The 12,352-nt window shown below is 37.1% G+C and overlaps 1 protein-coding gene and 1 long non-coding RNA gene across 3 annotated transcripts in view; one reads left to right on the top strand and one right to left on the bottom strand.

Moving 5' to 3' along the window:
• The window catches only part of Btk29a (tyrosine-protein kinase Btk29A), a 351,109-nt gene that overhangs the window by 15,060 nt on the left and 323,697 nt on the right, over positions 1 to 12,352 (top strand). The window lies entirely within an intron of this gene.
• On the bottom strand, positions 3,877 to 6,308 carry LOC139996968 (uncharacterized). The gene is made up of 3 exons (XR_011802463.1): positions 6,109 to 6,308; positions 5,709 to 5,810; positions 3,877 to 4,517 (listed from the first exon to the last, which is right to left on the bottom strand). It is a non-coding gene; the product is annotated as an uncharacterized lncRNA (long non-coding RNA).

Genomic DNA, 12,352 nt, shown 5'->3' with positions numbered 1-12,352 from the left:
TACTTATTCGACAAAGATTGCCACACGAAATGCAGAAGAAAGAAGGGCAAGCATACGTGGTACGAAAATTTTGCAGAGTGGTATAAAAAAAATGTTAAACAGTTAGGTTAAAAAATTGCTAAGAATCGGACCAAAAAGGTGACCACCTATCGTCCAGATTGTATTGATGAGCCACATTTATGTTTAAAGTGTTTCAACACAGTGCACCGTTAGATGCAACATTTGCTCTCATTTTTTTTATTGATGTTCTAATAAAAATGCTTAATTGTTCAATGGGGCACTTTTAATTTCAAAATATCTTCTATTTATCGGTTATATTCAAAATGCCCCAACTGTCAGTTTTCATTCAATTTTTACAATTGTAAGAAATTGAAGCGCTCCGGTCACCAATGATCACCGTGGCAGTCAAAGTGTTAATTAAAACTGGCCTCGTTACTCGTTGTTCTTCCTTACGAGAAAAAGAGAAACAGAATGCCAGTAGAAAGGGGGGGGGGGGGAAGAGCGAAGAAGAAAGAAAGAAGATGCAGAAGTTGGAAGTAGCTGCACGCGAATGGACCGAGTAATTCAACGCGGATTTTTTTTCACAAAGCTCGAATTCTCCCGTTTTCCAGCTTCTGCCCGCTTTTTTTCTTTTACTTCTGCAACCTAAACGCGTCGTTCCGTCTACGCTTCGCGAGAAGAACGTTCGGTCTGTGCCTCTATTTCCTCGATTATTCGAGTTCGTGTCTTGATGAACGAACAAATGGACCAACGGACGTCGTTTCGACGAAGTGTGCCTGACGGGACAGAGGGGGGCGGAGAAACGTAAGGAGTGGGGTTAGAACGGGTGGGGTGGGGATGGAAGAGCGTGGTTGCGCTCGTAAAACATCGACGTTAACGAAGGTCACCGGAAGCCGGCGAATTTAATAAAGACGTCGTGGCGCGGGACCCACTCGAAAAGCCTAAATGAAATTTTCCAACGGCCACCGCTTTCTTTTCGCGTCAGCCTCCTCCTGAACGAGGATGCACCGAGCTAGCGAGGCTAGCAACCAAAAGGAGGTCTGTTTTCTGGCTTGCCGAGCTTTATTAATGTTTATTAGGGCATGGACGTTGTACGTCGTGTGTCGGATGTTTTTGCTCGTGCCAGAGGTGTTTTGTGCAGCGGCCGCGAAGGCGGAAGCGTGTAGGTGTTTGTGGAGTTATCGGTGGTTTTTTTATTCTTTGCTTTCTTTTTGTCGTTTTTAGCTCCATTTTTAGATCTGCTTCCTTTTTTGCGGTACATCGAGTTTCGAGAATTCTTGTTTTAGCCGAAGATGGGCTACGCGCATATTAAGAACGTAGTTAAAAGGAATATTCTAGAAAGGGTTAGATGAGTGTTAAACAATGGAACCGGGTTTCGAGTACTGTTAAAAAGGACGCTTTATTGGACAAAAGAATCCTTTGAAAGGTGCACGAGTGGTGAATTGAAGAAGTCAGTCAGATTTAATTCTTTGCGTTCTTAAGTTGAACTGAATCACCGGCGTTTTCCTTTAGCATGTAGACTAAGCTTTTGTATATGAAAATTTAATTTACCAGAAGTACTGTCGCTCAGAAGCATTAGGATACGATTTATTTTGAAGAAAACTTCGATGGTTATGATAGAAATTGTACATCTTAAATTACATGTATTTCTTAATCAAATTTTCATTAATATTTTCATTAATATTTTCATTAATATTTTCATTAATATTATACATTACTTTATCTTATATATTCTGATTTATTTCTTTATTATACTATATTTTATTCTATTTTGTATTTATTTCATCCATTTTACTTATTATATACGTTACTGTTACTTTCTTCGTTCACATTTCAATTTAGGAAACGGCTTCTTCGAAATTATTAGGTTGGCAACTAAGTGATTGCAGATTTTGCCATTACCACTTAATGGCAAAATCCGCAATCACTTAGTTGCCCAAGGTTGAGATTGAGGTTAACTCATTGAAGAACGAGTGGATGAATTTGTAATAGAAAACTATATTGAAATAATTAAAGATATAGGTACAAGTATAATGCATAAGTTTATACTGATTGACATCCTTACTCTCTTAATGTTACTACACAATGGAATAATAGGAAGCACGTTCATATATGTCGCGTCGTCCTTGGAAGGCGGGGCGTGTAATGAATCTTGCTGTGAGTTGGCCATAGTTGTTGTATATCAGATGATATTTCTTAAAGCGAATGTATTATAAAGGTTAACAAGTGATATCGGTGATTGAGTGATTGAGATGTCGATGACGATGAATTTAGGTTTGGTCAACGGGATGACGATTGCGATTTGGGATTTGACGTACTTATTCACTGGACTAATCGGACTTATCGGATTGAGCCCCAGTTCAAGTAGAACTGTCCTTATATACTTCTCTCCGTACCTCTATGTACTCCTCGGGTCAATCTTTATTTTAAGGAGAGCTATTTAATTACTTTATACCTCTGTTAGGTACACGTCCCTCTCGTGACCGTGGCTACGTTCAGCGACCCGTTATATCACTGCGAGCCCAAGCCCACTGTCATAAATCTCGGGCAAACATAATTGGATTAAATCATAAACAACTATTTCTCAGTTTTACTGTTTAAGTACGGCTATAATAAAAAGTGTGGACTAAAGTATTGAGGACCTTCCCAAATATTCCGATGTTTTTTCATCTCCAACATATATTTATAGCAAAAGGACATTACCAAAAGAGTCGATCGGATCCGATTCTTTTCTTTTTGTCACCCCTCAATATCCCCACTATCCACGCGTTTGTTTGGCATCCACGACGTTGCCACGCATACTTTCTTCTCGAACATTCGGCGGAAGGACCGTTGCGATATTGATGGCTCATTAGGCACTGCGCTTCGGCGATATACATTGTTGCCGAGTGCCCCACGCACAATAAGAAATACTGAGATATATACACAATATCTATTGGTTTGGCAACTAAGCGATTGCGGATTTTACCATCAGGTGGTATTGACGAAAACCGCAATCACTTAGTTGCCAAAACAATAGAAGTGGAATTTCGAGTGCTGGTATGAACTTTCTGCTGAACCCAATACTTTGGAAGAACATGATCGATAAATAAATAGGCATTATGGCTTTACAATCCACATCCTTCGCACTAAATTCATTCGTAGGTACTCTATGTCTCCTCTACTTTAAGCACAGCACACTCATTCACTTTGCAATATAAAATTTCAATTTTCTAATCAACCATCCCTAACATTCTACAAAAATATCTTTAAAACACTTTCTTTTAAATATTCTGCAAATCTACACGAATGATCCTTCCTCTAGAATTTTTCTTTTTTATTATTTAATTTGTACTTTATAATTTGTCCAGCTGGACATTTGGTAAATTTTGTCGAGGTTGAAGTTAACTGATTGAAGAACGAGTGGATGAATTTGTAATAGAAAAGTATATTGAAATAATTAAAGGTATAAGTATAAGTTTATACTGATTCAGATTCTCGCTCTCTTAGTGTTACTAGACAATAGAATGATAGGGAACACGTTCATATATTTATAGGAAAAGGACATTACCAAAAAAGTTAACCCTATAGCTTTGGCTACAGGCTACAGGGAACATAAATAGAAATTTGTTTATTAGTTCCTTTGTTCCTAGACTTTGCAATCCATAACATAATGTATACTTAAGGATACAATAATATGCACCGCTCCTTATTTAGAATATTTCTGTGTAATAGCAGTCTCAAGGTCACGGGTATACATAAATAAAGATGTAGAGCTTTTCTTAAAGTAGTTACTTCAACACCCAATAGTTTCACTATTCTGTTTGTAATAAACCGTGCTAGTCGTCTGTACGCCAAATATTTCTTTCGTTTAAGTAGTCGACCGGCTGTAAATTCGAAATTTTCTCGTTTAGCAGGAACGTTCATCGTCAGTTTTCCTACAGCGATTTCTCTTAATGCCGCATGCGTACACGCGAAATAATTCCCATCAGCTGTTCCCATCGCCATTTCGCAACTAATACGTTTCGTTGTTTTTAATCCACGTAATAGCATTAAGGGATGAACGAAGGATGACCAGCGGGGGAGACTGTGTGGGTAGTATTAAGCGTAACGCGATTTAGGGAAGGGAGCAATACCGAATAACCTGTTGAGAAAATTATTGTAGCGTAACACAAAATTCGAAGGCTAGCGCTATTCGCTGTATGCACGTGCTATCCAACGAACGCGTTCCATTATTGTATAAAGCTGTGCTGTGTGTGTGCGTGTATATCTATACACGCAACCAATATCCTTTTACAGTAGCAGGAAACTAGATTTGCCTCGCTGGATTCCCACTGTTGCAAAAGAGCCAGCCCGTCGTGTTATCGCTTGTGTTAGGGTCCTCCTCTTCAACAGGAACAGCTTGTTACTGTTTGTAATAAGTATATGGTTTCATAGGGAATTACTTCATTGCGTTTGTTACATGGTTTTCTTGCGTATGGTATTTTGCTTTCAGCACGTTCATTTTCCAATTGCTCTGTCTTTGCTGTTAAGCAGAACTGGAAGAAGGAAGGGGTAGGAGAAAGAAAGGAGGCCTGTGAAAAAATGAGGGAGAAGATAGAATAGAGTAAGAATTAAAAAAGGGAAGAGCAGGAAGATACAGAACCTTTCCTTCAGGTATTTTTAGCGTAGATTGACTTTCTTACAATTTCTTTCAAATTGTTGACCATATGTTATCCAATACATGATTCAACTTTTAACGTTATTGGCATGAATGGAATGGAAAATGTTGAGCTTGAGGTTGACTGATTGAAGACTGATTGGATGAATTTGTAATAGAAAAGTATATTAAAATAATTAAAGGTATAAATATAAGTTTATGCTGATTCAGATCCTTACTCTCTTAGTGTTACTAGACAATGAAATGATGGGGAGCACGTTCATATATTTATAGCAAAAGGACATTATTTAAAAAATTAACCTTATAGCTTTGGCTAGAGGCTACAAGGAACATAAATAGAAAACTATTTATTAGTTTCTTTGTTCCTAGACCTTGCAACCCAAAACACAATGCATATTCAATGGTACAATAATATGCACCTTTCCTTAGTTAGAATATTTCTGTGTAATAGCAGTCTCAAGGTCACTGATATACATAAATAAAAATGTAGAGTTTTTCTTGAAGTAGTTACTTCAATAGAAAATATTCATCAAGAAGAAAGGGATAGTATATAAGGGCCAGTATATCGCCTATACATAATTCAGTTTTTAGCGTTATTGGCGTGAATGGAATGGGAATTATTCATTTTCAAGGTTGAAAGTATAAGTAATCTCTATAGCAAGCAGCTGCAAAAATGGCTTTTCAATTCGTTACAGAAGAACCGTCCTCACAAAGTTGTGGAAAAGTTAATTTGTCGTGTAAACCGGTTGAAAAAGTATCTTTTTAAAGAAAAACTTAGGCTTCGCGTCAATGAAAGTAGTGTGGAGTATGTAACGCTTGCAATTTCCACGTCCAAAATGCCGTATATCGTATATAGGTAGCATAATGTAAAATTGCCATTATCTCCATTTCTAAATTGTCCGTTAGCGCGTAGGAAGCACAGACAACTAAAAGCAAAATGTCAGACGTACGTGAAGAATATGATTTTCGAATCTTGGCGTGTTTTAAGGTTATACCTTAAATAACTTAAAATGACAGTGACTCGAAGAGACAGTGCCATAGAGAATCGGAAATGTATCACATAACTTACGAAAGGGTGAGAATCTGGTCGATGTCGACCATATTCCCATGTCATCAAATTCGATGCGCATTTGTCGAGTGCGTCGCGGCTGGTGGATGCACTCGATGCCCCCTGTTTGATTGACAAACGATGTTCGATTTAGAATTTTGGTTTCGTTTATTTTCTCATCAATTCCAGGCAACTTGCATATAGAAATTTCCAATACACAAGGTATCACGAAATATGTGAGAGATATATGTAGGCTTTATAGGGTGTATTTCTAGCGCAAAATGAAATTGCTTCTAATATGAAAATAAGCCTTGAACGACATCTTTCTATAGGGATTTTTTCATCGCTTTCATATCACCAATGGACCATATAAAAATTCCCCAAATATTTTCTCAGGGTCTGTATATTTAATATTACATACGTTTACCTAACATGATATGTAACCCTAATCCATTGTGTAGGTATTTGGTTTCCCTTGGAAGTCCGAAAAGCAATAGAAAATTTTTTAGTTATATCGCAAACCTTACTGTCTTTTATGAAATGTCCAATTTCGTCGAACACGATAGCTAATTTTCCATTGAAATTACTGCAGACGAAGACAATGGATCGTTTATTGGCGAGGTATAAAATAAACACGACATTGTCCGCGTGGCTCGCCGATTTTCTCCGCTAATTGAAATATCGCATCAACTTTAGCATATTTCCGATATTAAAACAGGTTTTTTTTCGATAATAGGAAAACCACATTACAAATGCTCTTCTCTTTACTTATATACATAAAACAAGTTTCGTTTAAAATTCTTTATTCGAAAATTCTGTTTCCTTCCGATAATAATTAAACACTGCAGGGAAGCAACGAACATGGGCACAAAATATAAAATTTGTAGTATTCGAAAAACGGATTTTGTTAACTTGTTTCCCCCGCTATGCAATATTCCAATATTCATTTTTTATAATTGATTGCTGTTTAAATGCAAGTCCATAAATTCGTTCATTAATACAGTTTCAAACGGTTTCAAGCAATTACCCAATTGTAACAAATATTTTTGCTAATACTTTCACTGTACTGGGTGTAGCGCGTTAAATAATCACTCGGTGTTTAGGTCAACAATATATTTATTAACAAGTGTCTTCTTTTGATCGCGTCGCGTATCGCTCTCGGTTTCGCTAGGCAATTTCGCTGCGCGGTTACAACTCGACTTTATCGCTTCCTAATTCGAATCTAACTGTCGATCGGATTCGATTCTTTTCTTTTCGTCACCCCTCAATATCCCCACTATCCACGCGTTGGTTAGGCGTTCGCGACCGTTGCCACGCACGCCTCCTTCTCGAACATTCGGAAGGACCGTTGGGATGTTGACGGTTCATTAGGCATTTTGCTTCGGTGATATACATTGTTGCCAAGTGTCTTCACATATTCTTCACCGTTCTTTCATTAAATGAACATAAGTTCGATCGCTTTTTCCCAAAATTCTCTGCTGCTTAATTTTCTTGAGATATCGTATCATACTCCATAAACTATATTAACTAAAATTTCAATTTCGCTTTGGAGTGGCATACAATTGCAAGCAATTCTGTTTCCCAACTTTCGTTGACTTCACTGATACGAACATGCTACTTTATTTAACAGTGCTTCTTTCAAAAGAGCGAACGAAGATGGAAAGATAATGTTGCATGAAAAAATAATAAGGAAGACATATAGGAAATATGTTGCAATATGGCTGCCAGAAGCCGCTATCAAAATTTTTCGATCAAGAAACCACGGCTGTTTCACGATTTAATGTTCCATGAAGCGCTGGTTGCAGCATTGAAAGAGGACCACGTCAATTTTTACGTGACACCGAGTTATCCGTCGGTATTTCGACGTGGAAGCTTCGTTATTTCTTCGCGACGTCGAGCAATAAAAACGCGCTTTTTCGCTATCTGCTGGAAAAACCGGCCTTTTTGCCGACCTCGCCCAGTGATTTATGATTCTTGCGCGGATTCCAGCAGCCGGCCATGGTGACACGTTCAAGTGATATAATATCGCGCCGCAATTTGTTGTATTTTTAGTTGCGAGTTCATATGGCGTGGGTTAACTGGTTGCAGTTTCGAGAAAAGATTTTCAGTTTCATTTGTTAAGCGCATGTTCACAACTTCAATTTTCTCGAGTATTTTTCCGATATCTAGTTACAATACATGTTCTCTTAGCGAAGATTAATTAACCTGTTAACTGCGGAATTTAGTTTCAAAAGTTCCTTACAGGATGTGCAGGTAAAATCAAGCAATGACGAGTATACACGTCGACCGCACTGAAATGAAGTTTTGGATTGACGTGTATACACGTCGAACGCAGTTAATTGGTCATGTTGTAACAGTTAATATGTATAACAATACATATAGAGTTAATCTGGTTAACACTTTACCGACCGCTAGCAGTTCAACAGCATACGCACGTCCGACCGTCAGCTCAGGCGCAGATTTTCCCTAGCGCCGGCTCTGTTTCGGTTTAGACTCTCCAATACCATTCTTTTCGTTCATTGCGAACGGTAAGTTTTTCAAATTGCTATAAAACTGTGGAAGCTTACAAAGCAACGCAACTGACGCAACTGAGCAAGGTATCTTAGTACTAAATAACAAATTACTGCTCAAATAATGAGAAAGATTGTCGACAACAAAAAGCTGATTAATAAGGTATCGGTCGGTAAGCGTCGGCGACAAAAACCGATTAATCGGCTATCGGTCGATAAAGTGTTAAAATATAGAGTTATCTTTAATTAAAGATGTCGCTTACGAGTAACCATTATAAATGATAAATGATAATTTTTTTGTTTACCGGTAATCATTGTCAGTGACAGGAATTCTATTTGGGTTACATATAATCATCATCGAAAAATTTTTTCTGTTTATTTTCAATTATTCTCAATCTTCAACTGTGAACCATTTTTTTTTTTTTTTTTTAATAAGACAACATTAAGTTTTCTCATGTTATCAATGAATACTAAACCGTAATGTTAACAATTGACAACAGTCGAATGTGACCAGAAAAAGGATTCTGTCACCGATATTGGTTAGCGGAAACCAAAAAAATTTTTCGTTATCGATAATGGTTATCGGTAACCACCGATGGTATCTGACCGATGATAATGGTCCCTGGTAATGAAAAAAAAGTTCCGATCATTTGTATTAGTTACTGGCAACGAAAATGAAATTTCCCTCATCGATAATGGTGACTGGTAGTGCAAAAAATATTAATCATTCGTAATGGTTATTACAATTAAAAATTAATATTTCTTAATAGTTTAATTTTTCAAGAAATTCCTTACAGTTTTATTCATGACTGATTTTCGTTGAAATAAAAAATAATTTTTATTCAATGATATCTTTCCAAAAAGTATTAAGAATAACCGTTGCTTTGGATCTCTGAATTCTTTCAAACGACTGCTTCCAAAATTCACTGCAGTAAGGTTCCTGAACAGGAATAATCAAACGTAGAGTTTAGGAAAGAAAATGTACTTTCTGTACGTTAAGAAACAAAATAGATGGGAATTCGATAAAGTACTATTCAGTGCGTTTGGATAATATTAAATTCTTAACAAAATCTGGTTCTACGTTTCATATTTTTCTTGCATATTGCAATCGTTTAGGTAGTTTACAGAAAAATCAATAGGTAGAAAAATTACACATTATTCTAACATCTAAGATCATGAATCTTGTATCTTCAGAATCTCAGCCGTAAGAGTGAAGACTTGTGGGATTTGATACTGACAGTTCCAGTTGTGTTAGATGTAACAGCCAGTCCCGAGAGAAGTTGCATCCATAAACTTAAATCCGTGTTATCTGGTTCAGGAAATTCTATGCCTTTCGAAAATCAATCCTAATGTTACAGAATGCGACAGATATAGATCCCCTAGCTGGATTCAAGAATCTGCTACCAGTGCCAATAACGATATTTACAGCACTTCACTATCTCACAAGTCTGCGATACTGTTTGCACTAGCCGCCATAAACTATACAGCCTGCATTATCGACCTACGCGTTTACTTACTTCAATGTTTGACTGTTAACTTGAACAGTGAAGTTCGCTCGTAAAACTAAAGTTGAGACCGCCACAGTCGATATTCGAATTTATTACTCTTCCAACGGTTCATGGCGACAGAAAAGAAAAATGGTGGCTAATTTTAAAAGATACACTCTCTATAATTTAACGTATAATTCTAAATATCCTGCAGAGATCAGAAAAGCAATTACACAGTATTTATAGCTAAGCAATGACGTTACAAAGTATTTATAATTATCCATTATATTAATTGTAATAAATAAGACGGGATCATCTTTAACGCTTATTGTATGTGTAAGATATGTGTATAAGTATAGTGTATATACGTATGGCTATCCCTGCGTATACTAACTTTTTGTTCGATATACGTATGTTTGTAGTAAATACTTCGCAATTTCTATATTCCTTTGTACATTATGTTCATATTTCACCGATATAATCATAACAGTTGTATTTCATTACAGTGCTACTGAAGTTTCAAAATGTTTTATATAGCACATACAATATGGACATAATAGCATTCTACGATAAGAGTTCAGATATTTTCGTGACTCCCTGTATACATTTTCTTGAATATCGTTCTCATATCCAATTTCGTTGTAACGGTGACAAAACACAGACTATCGCGTCGTTCTTAAACCGATCCGTTAGTCAACGAAGAAGGCTGGATCCTCTTCTTTTATTCTGCACGCTTTATGCGACGCACGATATCAGAAAGCTCGTTTCTCATTGATTAATGACAAGGGAGACGTTTTCTCGGTGAATAACAGAGAAGATTGGAACGCGTGTACAGAGTTGTAAGCAAATAGAGGGAAGAGAAGAAATGCAACGAGGTCAAAGGATTCAAATCCCTTGGCATCTCTCTCGCTCTTTCGCCAACTCGGCGAGAGTGGCGAATGCAGGCAGGAGATGGTAAAGGGGGGGAAAAAGATAGCGAACGAAGGAAAGCACTTAGAAAGGATGAGGGGAATTAATAGAGAAAGCGTAAAATGAAAGAGTGGAGAAGTTGGACGAGAAGTTGTGCGATTTCATCGCTCGTAGCGGAAAGAAATTCGAATCGGGAACCAAGTAAAAGATAAGACAGTCTTGATAACCAGGCTGAAGGAACCTCGAACTAGGAAACGCGATTGCGCCCTTCGTTTCTTCACAACTAATTTCGAAATTCGCAATTCCCTTTTGAATCCCGTTTCTCCATAGATTCAAGATACACAGCTCTTTCAAACAAACGTGCCTGCTAAAACAACTTCTTAAATATTTGTCATTTACATTGTGAGCTTCTTTATACAATTATCGTTCAAATTATTTGTCATGCAACTGATTTTTTATAGAAGTTACTTTGTTTCAAGGAAGACATTTTGCGATGGACTTTCTCAACTAGGTGCAAGTTTCTTGACATTTCAAGGTGATTTTCATTGTGTTAAATGGAACAGTAGTTTTGTGATAGTTGGCCGCGTAGTATACTTCGAGACAAGTTCATTGGCTTATGATATGGTTGGTTATTTGAAGTTTTCCTTGAATAGAGGAAGTGTCCTTTACTTCATCTTCTCTCTTCCTACGTGAAAACTGCAACGAGAAATTTATTCAACATTACTTCGATACTACTATTGTAGCGGCACTCGACATCAAACTACGACCAGACGACGGTAGAGCAGTGGTTAGCGCCGTTGGTTACGAACGTTCCAGACCAGGTTCAAATCCCGGCACTTCGTAGTCCGATTTTTTCTCCACGATTCTCAACCCGGATGAAGACAAAATCTCATACAGCAGCAAGCACTATTCACCACGACTTATCCACCTCACTATCATTACGTATAGTGGCTCACGGAAATATTCGAACACTCACATATGCAAACTTTGAATGGCTGAAATAATGTACATTAAAGTAATTTGCTGAGACAAGCAGATGTCAATAGAAAGATGGAAGTTTTAAGGTTATGTCAGTAAAATTTGAAAAGGATTCAACAACGTAGGTAGGAGTTGATACGTTTATTAGAAACACGCATTGTAAGTGGCTGGCAGAAGTATTTGAATGCTACATATATTATTAAATTGTTTAATATTAATATTTTGTTGGACCATCTTTAGCAGCGATAGCGTGTCTCAATCGACGTTCCATACTGTAAACCAATGATTTTGTAAAACTACACTCAACGGAGTTCCATATTTCTATAATTTTACCTTTCAATACTTACTTTGCGATTATCTGAAATTTATTTAATCTTTTTCCGATTTCAGCCCATAAATTTTCAGTCGGATTTATGTGTGGACTTTGCGGTGGAATAATTAGCATGTGTGATATGTTATATACGATCCATTCTTTTACAATTCTAGCAGTATGCTTAGGATCATTATCTTGTTGGAAGTGGAAGTCTTCCGATAATCCCAATTTACGGGCACTTTCTTTAAGGTTATTTTTTAAAATATTGAAATACTTATATTTATCAAGTATTCCATCAATAAATATCAACTTTCCAGTGCCATTGGCAGCCGTGCACCCCCACACCATGACCGATCCACCTTCGTGTTTCACTGTTTGATGTAAATGTCGATTTTCCAATTCCGTATTTGGTTTTCTCAGCAAATAATTTTACCCATCTGAGCCAAAAATGATAAACTTCGACTCGTC

Source organism: Bombus fervidus, chromosome 19, assembly GCF_041682495.2.
Source record: "Bombus fervidus isolate BK054 chromosome 19, iyBomFerv1, whole genome shotgun sequence".
NCBI lineage: Eukaryota > Metazoa > Arthropoda > Insecta > Hymenoptera > Apidae > Bombus > Bombus fervidus.
Note: the sequence above shows the minus strand (reverse complement) of the source record. Positions and strands in the feature narration are given on the sequence as shown.